General features: G+C 42.2%; 1 long non-coding RNA gene across 1 annotated transcript; it reads left to right on the top strand.

Moving 5' to 3' along the window:
• Nucleotides 1-6,667: 6,667 nt before the first annotated feature.
• LOC134736049 (uncharacterized) lies at nucleotides 6,668-12,268 on the top strand. Its single transcript, XR_010119755.1, has 3 exons — nucleotides 6,668-6,882; nucleotides 7,158-7,283; nucleotides 11,268-12,268. It is a non-coding gene; the product is annotated as an uncharacterized lncRNA (long non-coding RNA).
• The last annotated feature ends 1,953 nt before the right edge of the window (nucleotides 12,269-14,221 follow it).

Raw genomic sequence — 14,221 nt, 5'->3', positions numbered from 1 at the left:
GGAGAATGCTCAAAAATGAGAGGCCATTTGCCTTTTCACAGTGCACACAAGGCATAAAAAATGTTTCTCAATATTGCAGCTGCTAAATCACACAGAGAGTTTTCCAGTCACCTAAACATTTGCTTATGCACTTCTGCATTCCTACAATACCATTCAAAAGTTGTGCTGAAATCCTCCATGATTTAGATGCATAACAGGAATAGAAAGATCATTTCTCCTTCATTCTTCTTCCTTTGGAACCAGCAGCCAGTGCCACCGTAATTCTAGATTAAACAGTTAAAAGCAAGTGATTTCACCCAGGAAGAGGTGACCATGGTGCTTGCCCTAAATGTAAAAGCTAAGGCTCTGTCATCGATCCAGCGTCAGGGTCTGGGCTGGGTACTGGGGATATAGAAGTGAGCCAGGGAGACCTGGTTCGTGCCCTCATGTAGCTCACAGTCTAGTAGGGAGAGCCAGGCCATAACCAAGAACTCAAAGAAAGCAGCTTTCAGGCTGTGATTAGAGCTATAGTGGAAATAAGCAGGAGGAGATGGTAAGAGTCCCTGTGGAGGCACCACTATGGAGATTCAATATTCTTCATATGAATAAGATAGGCTTGCCCTGAGAAGGTTTCAGTCTAGTGAAGGAGGCAGAGTAAAAACAAGTAGACAAATAAATAATCTAATTGCGGGTTATGAGGAAAGAAACAAAGGGTGGTCAGAGGAGGCCTCTCCTAGGAGGTGCTGTGTCAGCTGAGGCCTCATGGATGAGAAAGGATCGCCTGAACCCAGAGCTGGAAAAAGGACATTCCAAGCAGAAGGAACAAAGGAATCTAAAGTCTCTATGATGGGGAAAAGCCAGACATTTCCAGAAAGGAGGTGATGGTGGCCTGTGGATCAAGAGAGAGAGTGGAAGGACAGGAGGTTGGAGAGACAGATAACAGCCAGCTTCTTTGGAGTCTTCCAGCTCATGGTGAGCAGTGGAATTCTTGAGTGCACTGAGAAAAGGGAAATGTTGCCTACCATCACCTATTGCTTGACCTTCTGTTCCAGAGTGTCTCTTTCTTGCTGGGCAGATGGGTACAGAGTGTCCATGAGAAATAAGTGTCTCAAAGCATAATAAATTAGCCTTGGCCTTACAAATTTCAAAGATATTTAATTGGATATTTACATACAGTCATTATCTGCACATGGAGATTGTTATGGCCAAGTAACCTAGTAAGTCAAGTGGAGCCTGAGTCCATTCCCCATCACTGTCTCTAAAATGGTTAGCAGCAATGGTTAGCAGCAATTTTGTACATGGAGTAGCATTTGTTATGTTCATCCTGCCTTCCTGTTAATTAATAAGTAACCAAAGGTAGTGGTTTGGTCGGTTACATACTGCCTCCTTCCAAAGAGGATGTGAAGTGGGTTACACCAACCTGTGTAATGTAACAGGATAAAAAATAATCAATAGATAAAATTCATGACCAAGGGAAAATATAGGAAGGAAAATTAAGTGAAATAAAAAGTAAAGTTAAAACAGTATGCTGGAATGCCATAAGTGAATTACAAACCTGCCTCTGGGCTTCCTGGTGGACAAAGGAAAGAAGGAAGCAAGATCAAGTTTGTCTTGTGTATAAGATAAACCAGTCTGGGCGCGGTGGCTCACGCCTGTAATTCCAGCACTTTGGGAGGCCGAGGCAGGCGGATCACAAGGTTAGGAGAACAAGGCCAGCCTGGGTAACATGGTGAAACCCCCTCTCTACTAAAAATACAAAAAATTAGCCCGGCATGGTGGCACGCACCTATAGTCCCAGCTACTCAGGAGGCTGAGGCAAGAGAATCGCTTGAACCCAGTAGCAGAGGTTGCAGTGAGCTGAGACTGTGCTGCTGCACTCTAGCCTGGGCTCTGTCTCAAAATAAATAAATTTAATAAATAAAAAATAAAATTAAAAAAAGATAAACCATAGTTTTGCTCAGGACGAGTGCAGATTTTCCTGGCATAGGAACCTGACAGAAGTTTCTTTAGTGGGTTCTATTAGATTGGAGACATTGTGCTCCAATGGACCTATGTCTTTTTTCAAAAGCAGCTTTTGTGAAGTATATTTACACACCATCAACACCCATTTTAAATGTACAAGTTCCTGTGTCTTCTTAAGGACTTCTACATGAGAACACCTCAGAAGGTTCTGTAATTGGAGGGCAGAATTATTATCTTTCCTTCAGATAAAGCGATTCATATGAGTAATCATACTTTCTCCAAGCAAAAAGCTCTACAATTATTAGTATATTCCTTCTCATTGCTAATCTTACAGACTATAGTATTTCCATTTTATAAGATGGAGATCCTAAGACTCAGGAAGGTTGAGCAATTTAGCTGAAGTCAGACAATTTAGCCAAGGCTAAACTTCAAAACTGGAATGTTACACAAGCCATATTCCTATTTCAATTGCTAAATATGGGTTGATTTTCCCTGTTTGCAGATTGCTACTGTTGCAGTGTGTTCATCTCACTCAACTCAAGTCCAGAAATGTGAAAGAGGTCCAGGAATTCAAACACTCTTAAGGCCCTATTTCAGATTGCTAAACACAGATTAAGTGTAAGTAATACACTCCAATACTAAAAATGAAGAAATAAGATGTTTGCTTTTTTAACTTTTTGGATAAACATATGAAAAATTTATTTTGAGCCTTTATAAAGTAGGTAGAACATTCCATCACATTGGTTCAAAGATCAGTTTCTCAGAACTTTGCTGGTTGTTGGTTAATGACATATGGCCCAACAGGAATATTAATATATGGATAATAGCTCACAAGCAGAATGTGAAATATTAAGGTATTATTGCAAAAGACTTTGCTACTTTCCAGAAGTATATTGACAGGATAACATGAAGTCCAAAATATTTGTAAATTCATCCCCTTTGTTTATCCAGCATTTTCAAGCTCCTTGTGAAGTATCCTACAGGGCCAAGCAAGGATCTGACCATCCTGGAACCAATTATCTTGGAGCAGAACATGTTTATGATTTCTTCAGACTCCAGCCAGCACAGACCAAGGGCTGGAGAGGGACAGGAAGGCCAAAGGTGCCTGCTTGGATCATCTAAGAACCTAGCACAGTGCTGGGAACATAGTAGGTACTCAGTAATTGGATTTTAACCTGCAATAAATGGGGTAGGGAAAGAGTTTTTACATTACTTATTTTTTTGTACATTAAAAAAAAACCTTTGTGTTGAATGTAAATGTAGAGCTTGATGACTTTTTACAACCAGAACACACCTGTATTGCCAGTTACCCATTTCCAGTGGAGGATTTTTAACAAGGGAATGAACAGAAATGGGTAAAATCTGCCCATGGTCCTCGAGGAAGACATAGTAGAGTAGGGAAAACACAGCAAATAAAACAATTACATTAAAATCAATGTGCTGAGTGCTCTAATAGAAGTGTGTACATGATACCTAGGGGCATGATGGAGGAAGTGGCTAACTTTACCCTGATTGTTAGTGAAGTCTTCACAGAGGAAGGGGGTACTTGAGATGGGTCTTAAAGGAAAAGCGTTTGCCAGGTGGAGAAGGATGGAGATAGAACTTGGCATATGGAAAGAAAAGTGTGGGCAAAGGCAAGTGTGGGAGAGCTGGACAAGGATAGTGTGGCCGGAACACTAGGGGCACGAACATTCCTTCATTGACCCCCCAGCCCTCTCCATCTGATACTTTTTTCCTGCTCCCTTCTTAGCCCAACTTCTCCAAAGAATTATCTACTCACACTACCTCTTCCTCTTCACCTCCTATCCACTCTTCAACCCACTCCAACCCATCTTCCAGACTCTCCACTTTATTGAAGCTCTTGCTTCAATGTTGGCAAGTCCAAGGAACATTCTTCTGTCCTTATTTAGCTTCTCAGTGATATCCTCAAGTCAGTCATTCTCTCATTCTTAGGACAATCTTTTTTGTTGGTTTGTTTCTGTGATATCCCACATCCTCAAGCTTCTCCTGCAGTGTCTTTTACTTTCCCATTTCCTCTACTCATGCAAAGTGTAAATAAGATAATACTTGAAAAGTGCTTAGAATAGGTCGTGGTAAATAGTAAACATTCAATAAATATTATCCGTTATTATTTCTGGTCTCCTGGCAGCATCTTTTTCATTTTTTCCAGTCCTGCTATCGGTTTATTTTTATTTTAAGTTATTTCCCAATCTTTAAATGTCGTTACTCATCAGGGCTCATGCTTTAAATACTATCTATATATTCATGAATCACAAATTTATATCTTTAGCCTTTACTTGTTCACTGACCATTTTTTTTACACAGCAGCCAGAATATTCTTTTAGAAATTAGTAACAGAGCAAGGATGTCCATTCTCATCACTTTTATTCAGCATCATACTGGAGGTTCTAGCCAGTGCAATAAAGCAAGAAAAAGAAATAAAAGACATAGAAACTGGAAAAAAATGAAGTAAAACTTTTTCTTCAGATAACATAATTGTGTACAGAAAAAAAGCTAAGGAATCTACAAAAGAAATACTAGAACTAATAAGCAAATTAAGCAAGGTTATGAGATAAAAGGTTGACATACAAAACAAATTGTATATTGGCAATGAAAAACTGGGAAAAGAAAATTTGAAACACATTATTATTTATAAAATTAAAAAAATTTCAAACACTCAGAAAAAGTATAATGAGAGCAGTTCAAGATCTCTTGGCTGAAAAATAGAACACATTGCTGAAAGAAATTAAAGAAGGCCTAAATAAATGGAGAGATATATCATGTTGATGGGTTGGAAGAATCAATACTGTTAGGATGTCAAACTCTTAAATTGATCTCTGGATTTCATGCAGTCCCATTTACAATCCCAGTCAATTTCTTTTATAGAAATTGACAAGCTGATTCTAAATTTATTTGAAAATGCAAAAGACCTAAACAAAACAAACTTAAAAAAGAAAAACTTTGGGTGATTCACACTGCCTGTATTCAACACTTACTCTAAAGCTACTGTGTGGTAAATATTTAAAAAAAAAAAAAAAGAAAAAGAAAAAAGAAAATGAACAGTCAAGCCACAAACTGGGAAAAAAATATTCACAATACATATAACTGACAAAGAACAAAATACAGAAACTTAATAGAAAAATAGACAAAATACTTGAATAGACACATTAAAAACAAAGGCCTATGAAAGGACAATAAACACATGAAAAGCTCATCAGCATTATTAAATATCAGGTAAATACAAACTAAAACTGCTGTGAAATGCCATTTCATACCCTCTAGAATGGCTAAAACCAAAAAGACTGACAGCACAAAATATTAGCAAGGGTGTGAAGTAATGGGAAACCTCACGCATTGCTGATGGTAATGTAAGATGGTGAACCAGGCCGGGCATGGTGGCTCACGCCTGTAATCCTAGCACTTTGGGAGGCTGAAACAGGAGGATCACATGAGGCCAGGAGTTCAAGACCAGCCTGGCCAACACGGTGAAACCCCCTTTCTACTAAAAATACAAAAATTAGCCAGGCATGGTGGTGCACACCTGTAATCCCAGCTACTTGGGAGGTTGAGGAATGAGAATCACTTGAGCCTGGCGTGAGCCACCGTGCCTGGCCAGAAGACTTGTTTTATACAACACAGTCACAGGCACTTTTAACAAGAATCTATATGAGCTGTCATGAAAATAAGATTAAAGTTGTTAAGTAATAAAAAAGTTAATTATAAAACTATACATATATACACATGTATAACTTTTTAAAGAAAAAATAATACGTGTTTGGATTAGGTAAAACTACACATAATGTTGTTTGTGTCTAGGAAGAAGACTGAACTACTGCTATACTCCAAACTGTTGGGAGTTGAAGTGGAACTGCCAAGGAATGGGGCCAGTTTTTCTGTTGTTGGTGTTTTTATAATTGTGTAGGGTCAGTTTTAGTTTTTACTGTTCGACTCTGTTACAAAGACACTGTTTCACTCTGTCGCTCAGGCTGTAGTGCGGTGGCGTGGCATGATCTCAGCTCACTGCAACCTCTGCCTCCCAGGTTCAAGCGATTCTCCTGCCTCAGCCTCCCGAGTAGCTGGGACTACAGGCTGGAGCCACCACACCTGGATAATTTTTGTATTTTTTGTAGAGACGGGGTTTGACCATGTTGACCAGGCTGGTCTCTAACTCCTGACCTCAAGTGATCCGCCCGCCTCGGCCTCCCACAGTGCTGGGATTACAGGTGTGAGCCACCCTGCCTGGCCTAACTTGTGGGTTTTCAAATAGGGTAAAACCTCAGACCCTCACAGTTCTTAACACATACTTTTGTTACCAGTGGAGGGTGTCCAGGTTCTTGGTGTTTTGAACAAATAATTGGACAAAACGCACAAAGTAAGAAAAGAATGAAGCAACAAAAGCAGAGATTTACTGAAAACAAAAGTATACTCCACAGTGTAGGAGCAGGCCCAAGCAGTGGCTCAAGGGCCCAAATACAGAATCTTCTCTGGTGCAAATACCCTTTAGAGGTTTCCCATTGGCCACTTGGTGCTCACCTCATTTAAATAGAGTGGTGGCCTGCAATCAGAGACTGAAGTGAAATTATAAAGTTGCACTTCTATGCAAATGAAGACTTGGCTCACAATCAGAGGCTGAAGTACAGTTAGAAAGTTACACTCCTATGTAAACGTCTGATTGGTTGCAAACAGCGACCAATCAGAGATACTTTCAATTTCCCATCTGCCGTGCAGAAAAGGTAGAGGTTTGCAAAGGGAGTAGTCTCTGGTACTTTTGTTACTTAGGTGTAGAAAGTTATACTTTTCCTTTCTTTTTTTTAGGACCTCTTCAAGGAGAACTACAAACCACTGCTCAACGAAATAAAAGAAGACACAAACAAATGGAAGAACATTCCATGCTCATGGATAGGAAGAATCAGTATCGTGAAAATGGCCATACTGCTCAAGGTATACTTTTCCTTTCTGTTTAGTACTAGGAAGCCAGCGTGAAATGGCCTTAGGTTCCTTGCCTCCAGACCCTGTTCTCCTGCCTCACTTTCAAATGTTTGAGCCAAAAAATGTGTGTGCTTATGTATGTATACTAGATTGTAAAATCAAGAGAACACAGATTAAAAAAAAGTAGAATTATCCTACATGGTTTTATTTTACATTTTATTGATTTTGAGCTGCATAAGGGGTCATCTACCGGGGCTCCTGAAAAGAAACCAATTTTTTGTCTCCAGGCAGCTCCAGACCCAAAGAGAAGATCAGCTTCTCAGCTGTGGTGGGAACCCAACCCAGGAGAGTGTGCAGTCAGTTGGAACTCTAGTTCTCCAAAAAATGGGGAAGTCAGCAAATGGAGAAATAAGGTAATTTTTAAAAGATCAATATAGCTGAGGGTAAATCCTGTTGATCCCATCTTAATAACTCTCCCATATCTATAGCTTCCTCTCCATCCCCATTTAGTCTTGGCCAATGACTCTCAAACTTTAATATGGGCACCAGTCACCTGGGATCTTGTTATAATGCAGATTCAGACTTGGCAGGTGTGCAGTGAGTCCTAAAATTCTGTTTATTTAACATGATCCCAGGTGATGCACTTTGAGTAGCCACTGCTGTAGCATAGCTTATGTAGATATTTGCAGAATATTTGCAGAATGTGGTCTGCAAATATGATCTCCTTGCCTCCAAGCTTGATCTTATTTTCAATTGATTCTTCACAGAGAAGATAGAAATGATTGATTTAAGGCCAGGCACGGTGGCTCACGCCTGTAATTCCAACACTTTGGGAGGCCCAGGCAGGTGGATCACTTGAGGTCAGGAGTTCTAGACCAAGTTGGCCAACATGGTGAAACTCCGTCTCTGCTAAAAATACAAAAAAAAAAAAAAAAAAGGGAAACATTAGCCAGGTGTGGTCGCTTGCTCCTGTAGTCCAAGCTACTTGGGAGGATGAGGCAGGAGAATCACTTGAACCTGAGAATTGGAGGTTGCAGTGAGCCGAGATCGCACCACTACACTCCAGCCTGGGCAACGGAGTGAGACTTCATCTAAAAAAAAAATCAAATTAAATTAAATGAAGATTGATTTAGGAGCTAATCCTGAATCTGTAACATTTCCCTCACCCCTCTCCACTTAAAGTCCCTCAGTGGCTCCCACTGTTGCTGGAATACAATCCAGACCCCTTACTGCGTCCCCAAAGGCCTCTATGCCCAGGAACCTCCAAAGGCCACTCTGCTCTCACAGCCCTGTGTCCTTGCAAGTCTTATTCTCTCTCCTTCCATTGGGCCTTCTCCCCTCCGTCTGCCTAGTGAAGAGTCAGGCCTTCAATACTCTCTAGTAAGCCTTCTCTTTCCCTCCAGGGAGCCTCCTCCCTTCACAGAAGAAGGACCCCTTCCCTGTGTGTTCCTACTCCACCCTGAATATAGCTCTACCACCAGTTTAATCAAACTGATTTTCAATTGTTTACATGGTTATCCCCTAGTACTAAATCATGAGCTCCTTGAGAGCCTGTGCCATTTCTGCTATATTTCATGATGTATTCCTGTAATTAAAAACAGTACTGAAAAATTCCAGACTTTTAGGGAAGGAGGATAAAACGAGACATTCTCATAACTTGAATGGTAAAACACACACACACACACACACACATCAAAAAAAAAAGGTCAGTCGGCTCGGTGGCTCATGGCTGTAATCCCAGCGCTCTGGGAAGCCGAGGTGGGTGGATCGCTTGAGCCCTGGAATTGGAAACCAGCCTGGGCAACATGGCAAAATGTTGTTTACACACACACACACACACACACACACACACACAATAATAATACAAAATTAGCTGAGCATGGCGGTGCACACCTGCAGTCCCAGCTACTTGGGAGGCTGAGGTGGGAGGATCACTTAAGCCCGGGAGTCAGAGGTTGCAGTGAGCAGAGATTGTGCCACTGCACTCCAGCCTGGGCGACAGAGTGAGAACCTGCCTAAAAAAAAAATTACAAAAATGACCAGGGCGTGGTGGCTTGTGCCTGTACTCCCAGCCACTTGGGAGGCTGAGGCAGGAGAATCACTTGAACCCAGAGTAGGAGGCTGCAATAAGCCGAGATTGGGGCACTGCACTCCAGCCTGGATGACAGAGTGAGACCCCATCTCAGAAAAAGAAAAAAATAATAAAGACATCAGTTTAAAAGTTGTAAGTACAAGAAATATCAAGGACTCCTGCAAACACACATTCTTTCTTGGTGTTTTTTGTTTGTTTTTTGGCAGGGTCTCACTCTGTCGCCCAGGCTGAAGTGCAATGGCACAATCTCGGCTCACTGCAACCTCCACCTCCCAGGCTCAAGTGATTCTTCTCGTGCCTCAGCCTCCTGGGGACTACAGGGATGTGCCACCACTCCTGGTTATTTATTTGTTTTTTGTTTTTTGTTAGCAACAGAGTTTCACCATGGTGCCCAGGCTGGTCTTCAACTTCTGAACTCAAACAATCCACCCGCCTCTGCCTCCCGAAGTGCTGGGATTACAGGCATGAGCCACTGTGCCCGGCCAGAAATAAGAAAATTTGCCTTAAAGTCTGTTAAAGAAGCTTATTGGTAGAGATAGAAATAGATATAGACGTAGATATATAGATATAGATAGATATCTATCTCCTGTTGGTTCTGTTTCTCTGAAGAACTCCGACTAATACATTATTTATACTACAAGTTGGGTAGCCCTTATCTAAAATCCTTGGGACAAGAAGTGTTTCAGATTTTGGATTTTTTAGATTTCTGGATATTTGCAGGTACTTTAACCAGCTGAGCATCCCTAATTTGAAAAGCCTACCTCCAAAATGCTCCAATGAGAATATCCTTTGAGCGTCATGTTGGCACTCAAAAAGTTTTAGATTTTGGAGTATTTCAGATTTGCAATTTTCAGATTAGGGACACTCAACCTGTATTTGATTTCCACAACAACTATGTAAGCATAGCAGAGCATGATATTGCATAGAGGAGCAAACAAAATCAGAAATCCAAGAAGTTAGCTGATTTACCTGAGATCACTCAGTTTTGTGTGTCAGCTGCAGGCCTAGAACTCAGGCCTTTCTGATTCTTCATCCAGTACTCTCCCACTCTAGTAGGCTAGATCCCCTTGGGCAGATGTAGTTTTATTTGTAATGAATGTAATTAGGGCTGAACGTCTCTTCAAGAAGCTGTGACCAGGGCAGTGGTCAAAACCTAAAATGACTGTAGGAGCTGGCAGTGAACTAAATGAGTGAGACCGCCTTGAGGTGAAGCAGAGAGAGAGAGATGGAGCCTGTGCTGATCTAGTGAGTACATATCTTGCCTAAAGGTGTTTAAAATAAAAAACTGTTTTATATTGAGCTATCCAAACAAAACATGTCTACTGGCCTCACTCAGACCACAGATCACCTGTGTATGTCCTCTAATACTCTAACCATCTCAATGACAGATGATAAAATTGAAATTCAGAGAAGTCAAGTAATTCATTCAAGCTTAAACAGCTTGTTAATGACAGAGCTGAGACTAAAACTGATCTCTGCTGACTCCCTGCCCAGTCCTCTTCCCATCCTCATCCACAGGCTGCAATTGCCCCTATCGTGCCCTGATAGGACTGCCACCCAGGACTGTGGCCCATAATCCCAGCTTTTACTATGCTTATGGCTCCAAACTCCCTTGTTCCTCATAATAATTCCCCAGTCCTTCTCTCAGTTCCCTCTGGACATTGTTTCATGTTTGGCCTAATCTGAAGAAAGAATTCATATTAAGGTAGCAATGAGAGGCGATGGCTTAATGTAAATTAGTATAACCAGTTATATCAGTTAATTATATCAACTCAAAGATTAAATCCCTTTATTGCAAAGTCATTAGGGAAGTCATTAGAGAATATTATGACTAAGAGCTTGGGATTTGTAGTTACAGAGACCTGGTTTCAAATCCTGGTTGCGTGATTTGGGAAAGTTACTTATCCTCTCTATGCCTTAGTTTCATTTCTCTGAAAATGCGTATAATACTAGCTTCTACCTTATAGCAATGGTCTGAGGATTAGAGAGAATATATGCAGTTATTAGCACAGTAACTAGCATATAGTAATTAATCAGAAATGATGGATTTTGAAAAAATCTTAGACAATAAAAAGGATGCATCTCATTGTGAGCATTACTTGGCAGTCTGGACTGCTTCTATGCTTTCAGTCTGGCTGGGGTTTAGAGAAGAGAAAGGTGAGGAGGGAGGAAAAAAATCCTCTAGGTCTTCAATATTTTCTCCCAATTCGTAGGTTGCCTCTTCACTCTGTTAATGTTTCCTTTGCTGTGCAGAAGCTTTTTGGTTTGATGCAATCTCTCTCTCTCTCTCTCTCTCTCTCAACAGGGTTTCACTCCTGTCGCCCAGGCTGGAGTGTGGTGGCACACTCTAGGCTCACTACAACCTCTGCCTCCCAGGCTCAAGCAATCCTGCCTCAGCCTCCTGAGTAGCTGGGACTACAGGCACACACCGCCACACCCAGCAAATTTTTGTATTTTTAGTAGAGACGGGATTTCACCACATTGGCCAGGCTGGTCTGGAACTCCTGGCCTCAAGTGATCCACCCTCCTCAGCCTCCCAAAGTTCTGGGATTACAGGTGTGAGCCACCCCGGTCTCATTATTATTATTATTATTATTATTATTATTATTATTATTAAGACAGAGTTTCACTTTGTTGCCCAGGCTGGAGTGCAGTGGCACGATCACGGCTCACTGCAGCTTCAACCTCCCAGGCTCAAGCGATCCTCCTACCTCAGCCTCCTGAGTAGCTGGGACTACAGGTGTGCACCACCATGCCCGGTTAATTTTTGTATTTTTTGTAGAGACGGGGTTTCACTGTGTTGCCCAGGGTGGTCTGGAATTCCTGGGCTCAAGCTATCCTTCCACCTCTGCTTCATAAAGTATTGGGCTTACAGGAGTGATCCACCACGACTAGCCTCCATGCAATCTCATTTATCTATTTTTGTTTTTGTTGCCTGAACTTTTGTGGTCAAATACAAAAAATCATTGCCCAGACCCATAAAATAAAAGTATTGAAAGTGTATAAAATTATGGCTGGGTGCGGTGGCTCATGCCTATAATCCCAGCACTTTGGGAGGCGAGGATGGGTGTATCACTTGAGGCCAGGAGTTTGAGACCAGCCTGGCCAATATGGTGAAATCTTGTCTCTAGGGAAAAAAAGAAAAAGAGCCAGGCCCGGTGGTGCGCCAGTGCCTGTAATCCCAACTACTTGGGAGGCTGAGGGAGAATAGCTTGAACCCAGGAGGCAAAGGTTGCAGTGACTCGAGATTGTGCCACTGCACTCCAGCCTGGGCGACAGAGCAAGACTCCGTCTCAAAACAAGAAAGAGAAGAAAGAGAGAGAGAGAAAGAAGAAAGAGAGAAAGAGAGAGAAAGAAAGAAAGAGAGAGAAAGAAAGAAAAAGAAAGAAAGAGAAAGAAAGAAAGAAAAAGAAAAAAGAAAGAAAGAAAGAAAGAAAAGAAAGAAAAGAAAGAAAGAAAGAAAGAAAAAGAAAGAAAGAAAGAAGAAAGAAAGAAAGAAAGAAAGAAAGAAAGAAAGAAAGAAAGAAAGAAAGAAAGAAGAAAGAAAGAAAGAAAAAGAAAAGAAAGAAAGACAAAGAAAGAAAACTGAATGTGAAAGCTTGGAAGAGGTGGTTAAATATCTTGCATGACAGCATCAGTTTTCGAAAAGGCTGAAAGAAAGAAAGAAAGGAAGGAGGAAACTGAATGTGAAAGTTTAGAAGAGGTGGTTATCTTGCATGACAGCATCAGTTTTCGAAAAGGCCCAGAAAGAAATCTGGCTTCCCGCTCCTATTAAGATGAAAGAGCTGGCCAGGCGCAGTGGCTCTCGACTGTAATCCCAGCACTTTGGGAGACCGAGGTGGGCAGATCAATTGAGGCCAGGAGTTCCAGACCAGCCTGGCCAACATGGTGAAACCCTGTCTCTACTAAAAATACAAAAATTAGCCAGGCGTGGTGGTGTGCACCTGTAATCACACCTACTTGGGAGGTTGAGGCAGGAGAATTGCTTGAACACGGGAGGAGGAGGTTGCAGGGAGCCGAAATCATGCCACTGCACTTCAGCCTGGGTGACAGAGGGAGGCTCCATTAAAAAAAAAAAAACAAACAAACAAACAAAAAAAAAACTAGGCCGGGCGCTGTGGCTCACACCTATAATCCCAGCACTTTAGGAGGCCGTGGCGGGTGGATCACGAGGTCAGGAGTTCAAGACCAGCCTGGCTAAGATGGTGAAACCTTGTCTCTACCAAAAAAAAAAAAAAAAAAAAATCCAGGCATGGTGGTGGGTGCCTGTAATCCCAGCTACTCGGGAGGCTGAGGCAGGAAATTGCTTGAACCTGGGAGGCAGATGTTGCAGTGAGCCGAGATTGTGCCACTGCACTCCAGCCTGGGTGACAGAGCAAGACTCTGTCAATAAATAAATACATAAATAAAGTGTATAAAACTATATACATAGAGCCATGCATCGCATTAATGACCTTTCATTTAACCACGGACTTTATATACGATGGTGGTCCCATAGACTGTAACGGTGCAGAAAAATTCCTATCACCTAGTGTCGTGGTAGCACAATGCATTACGGACGTGTTTGTCGTGATGCTGCTGTAAATGAAGCTACTGCGTTGCTTGTGGTGTAAAAGTATAACAAATGCATTTCTGTACAGTACATAATTTGTAACAATTGTCAGCACTCCACAAGTAGGCAGACGGTTGGGCCAGACCGCCCGAGAGCCGCTCGTGTAGCCCTGCCCACTTCCTGTCTGCAACTGGAGCTCCCGGGCTGGGCCGTGGCGCGTGGGGCTGCGGCGCGTTCGCTGGCGGACCAGAAGGCCTAGTCGAACTGCACCTCCGAGCAGGCCTTGGACCCGCTTCGTGCTGAGTATTCAGAAGTTGGTGAGTTGGGAGCGGTGCTAGAGCTGCTCGAGAGAAGGCGGGAGAACTTGCGGGGTGTTGGGTGTGAGGGCCGCGGGCCGTCCTGCTGAGCAGCATGAGTCAGCAGCAGCCTGCAGGAAAGTTGACCGACCTGCCCATTAACCCGGCGGAGGAGACCGTTCGCCGCCGAGACGCCATCAATGCGGAGTGCCCACTGCCATCAACAATAAGGATTAATTCCAAAGATGATGTACAACCTGAGTCTAAAAGAGAAACTGTAAATACGAAACCTCATAATAAGTCATCATTGGCTTGTACAACGCGAAAATTTATAGATATTCTCAAATCGGCTCCTGGAGGTGTTCTTAACTTAAACCAGGTAGCAGCAAAACTGGCAGTGCACAGACGAAG

This window comes from Symphalangus syndactylus, chromosome X (genome assembly GCF_028878055.3).
Source record: "Symphalangus syndactylus isolate Jambi chromosome X, NHGRI_mSymSyn1-v2.1_pri, whole genome shotgun sequence".
NCBI lineage: Eukaryota > Metazoa > Chordata > Mammalia > Primates > Hylobatidae > Symphalangus > Symphalangus syndactylus.
This window is presented reverse-complemented; position numbering and strand designations above follow the sequence as displayed.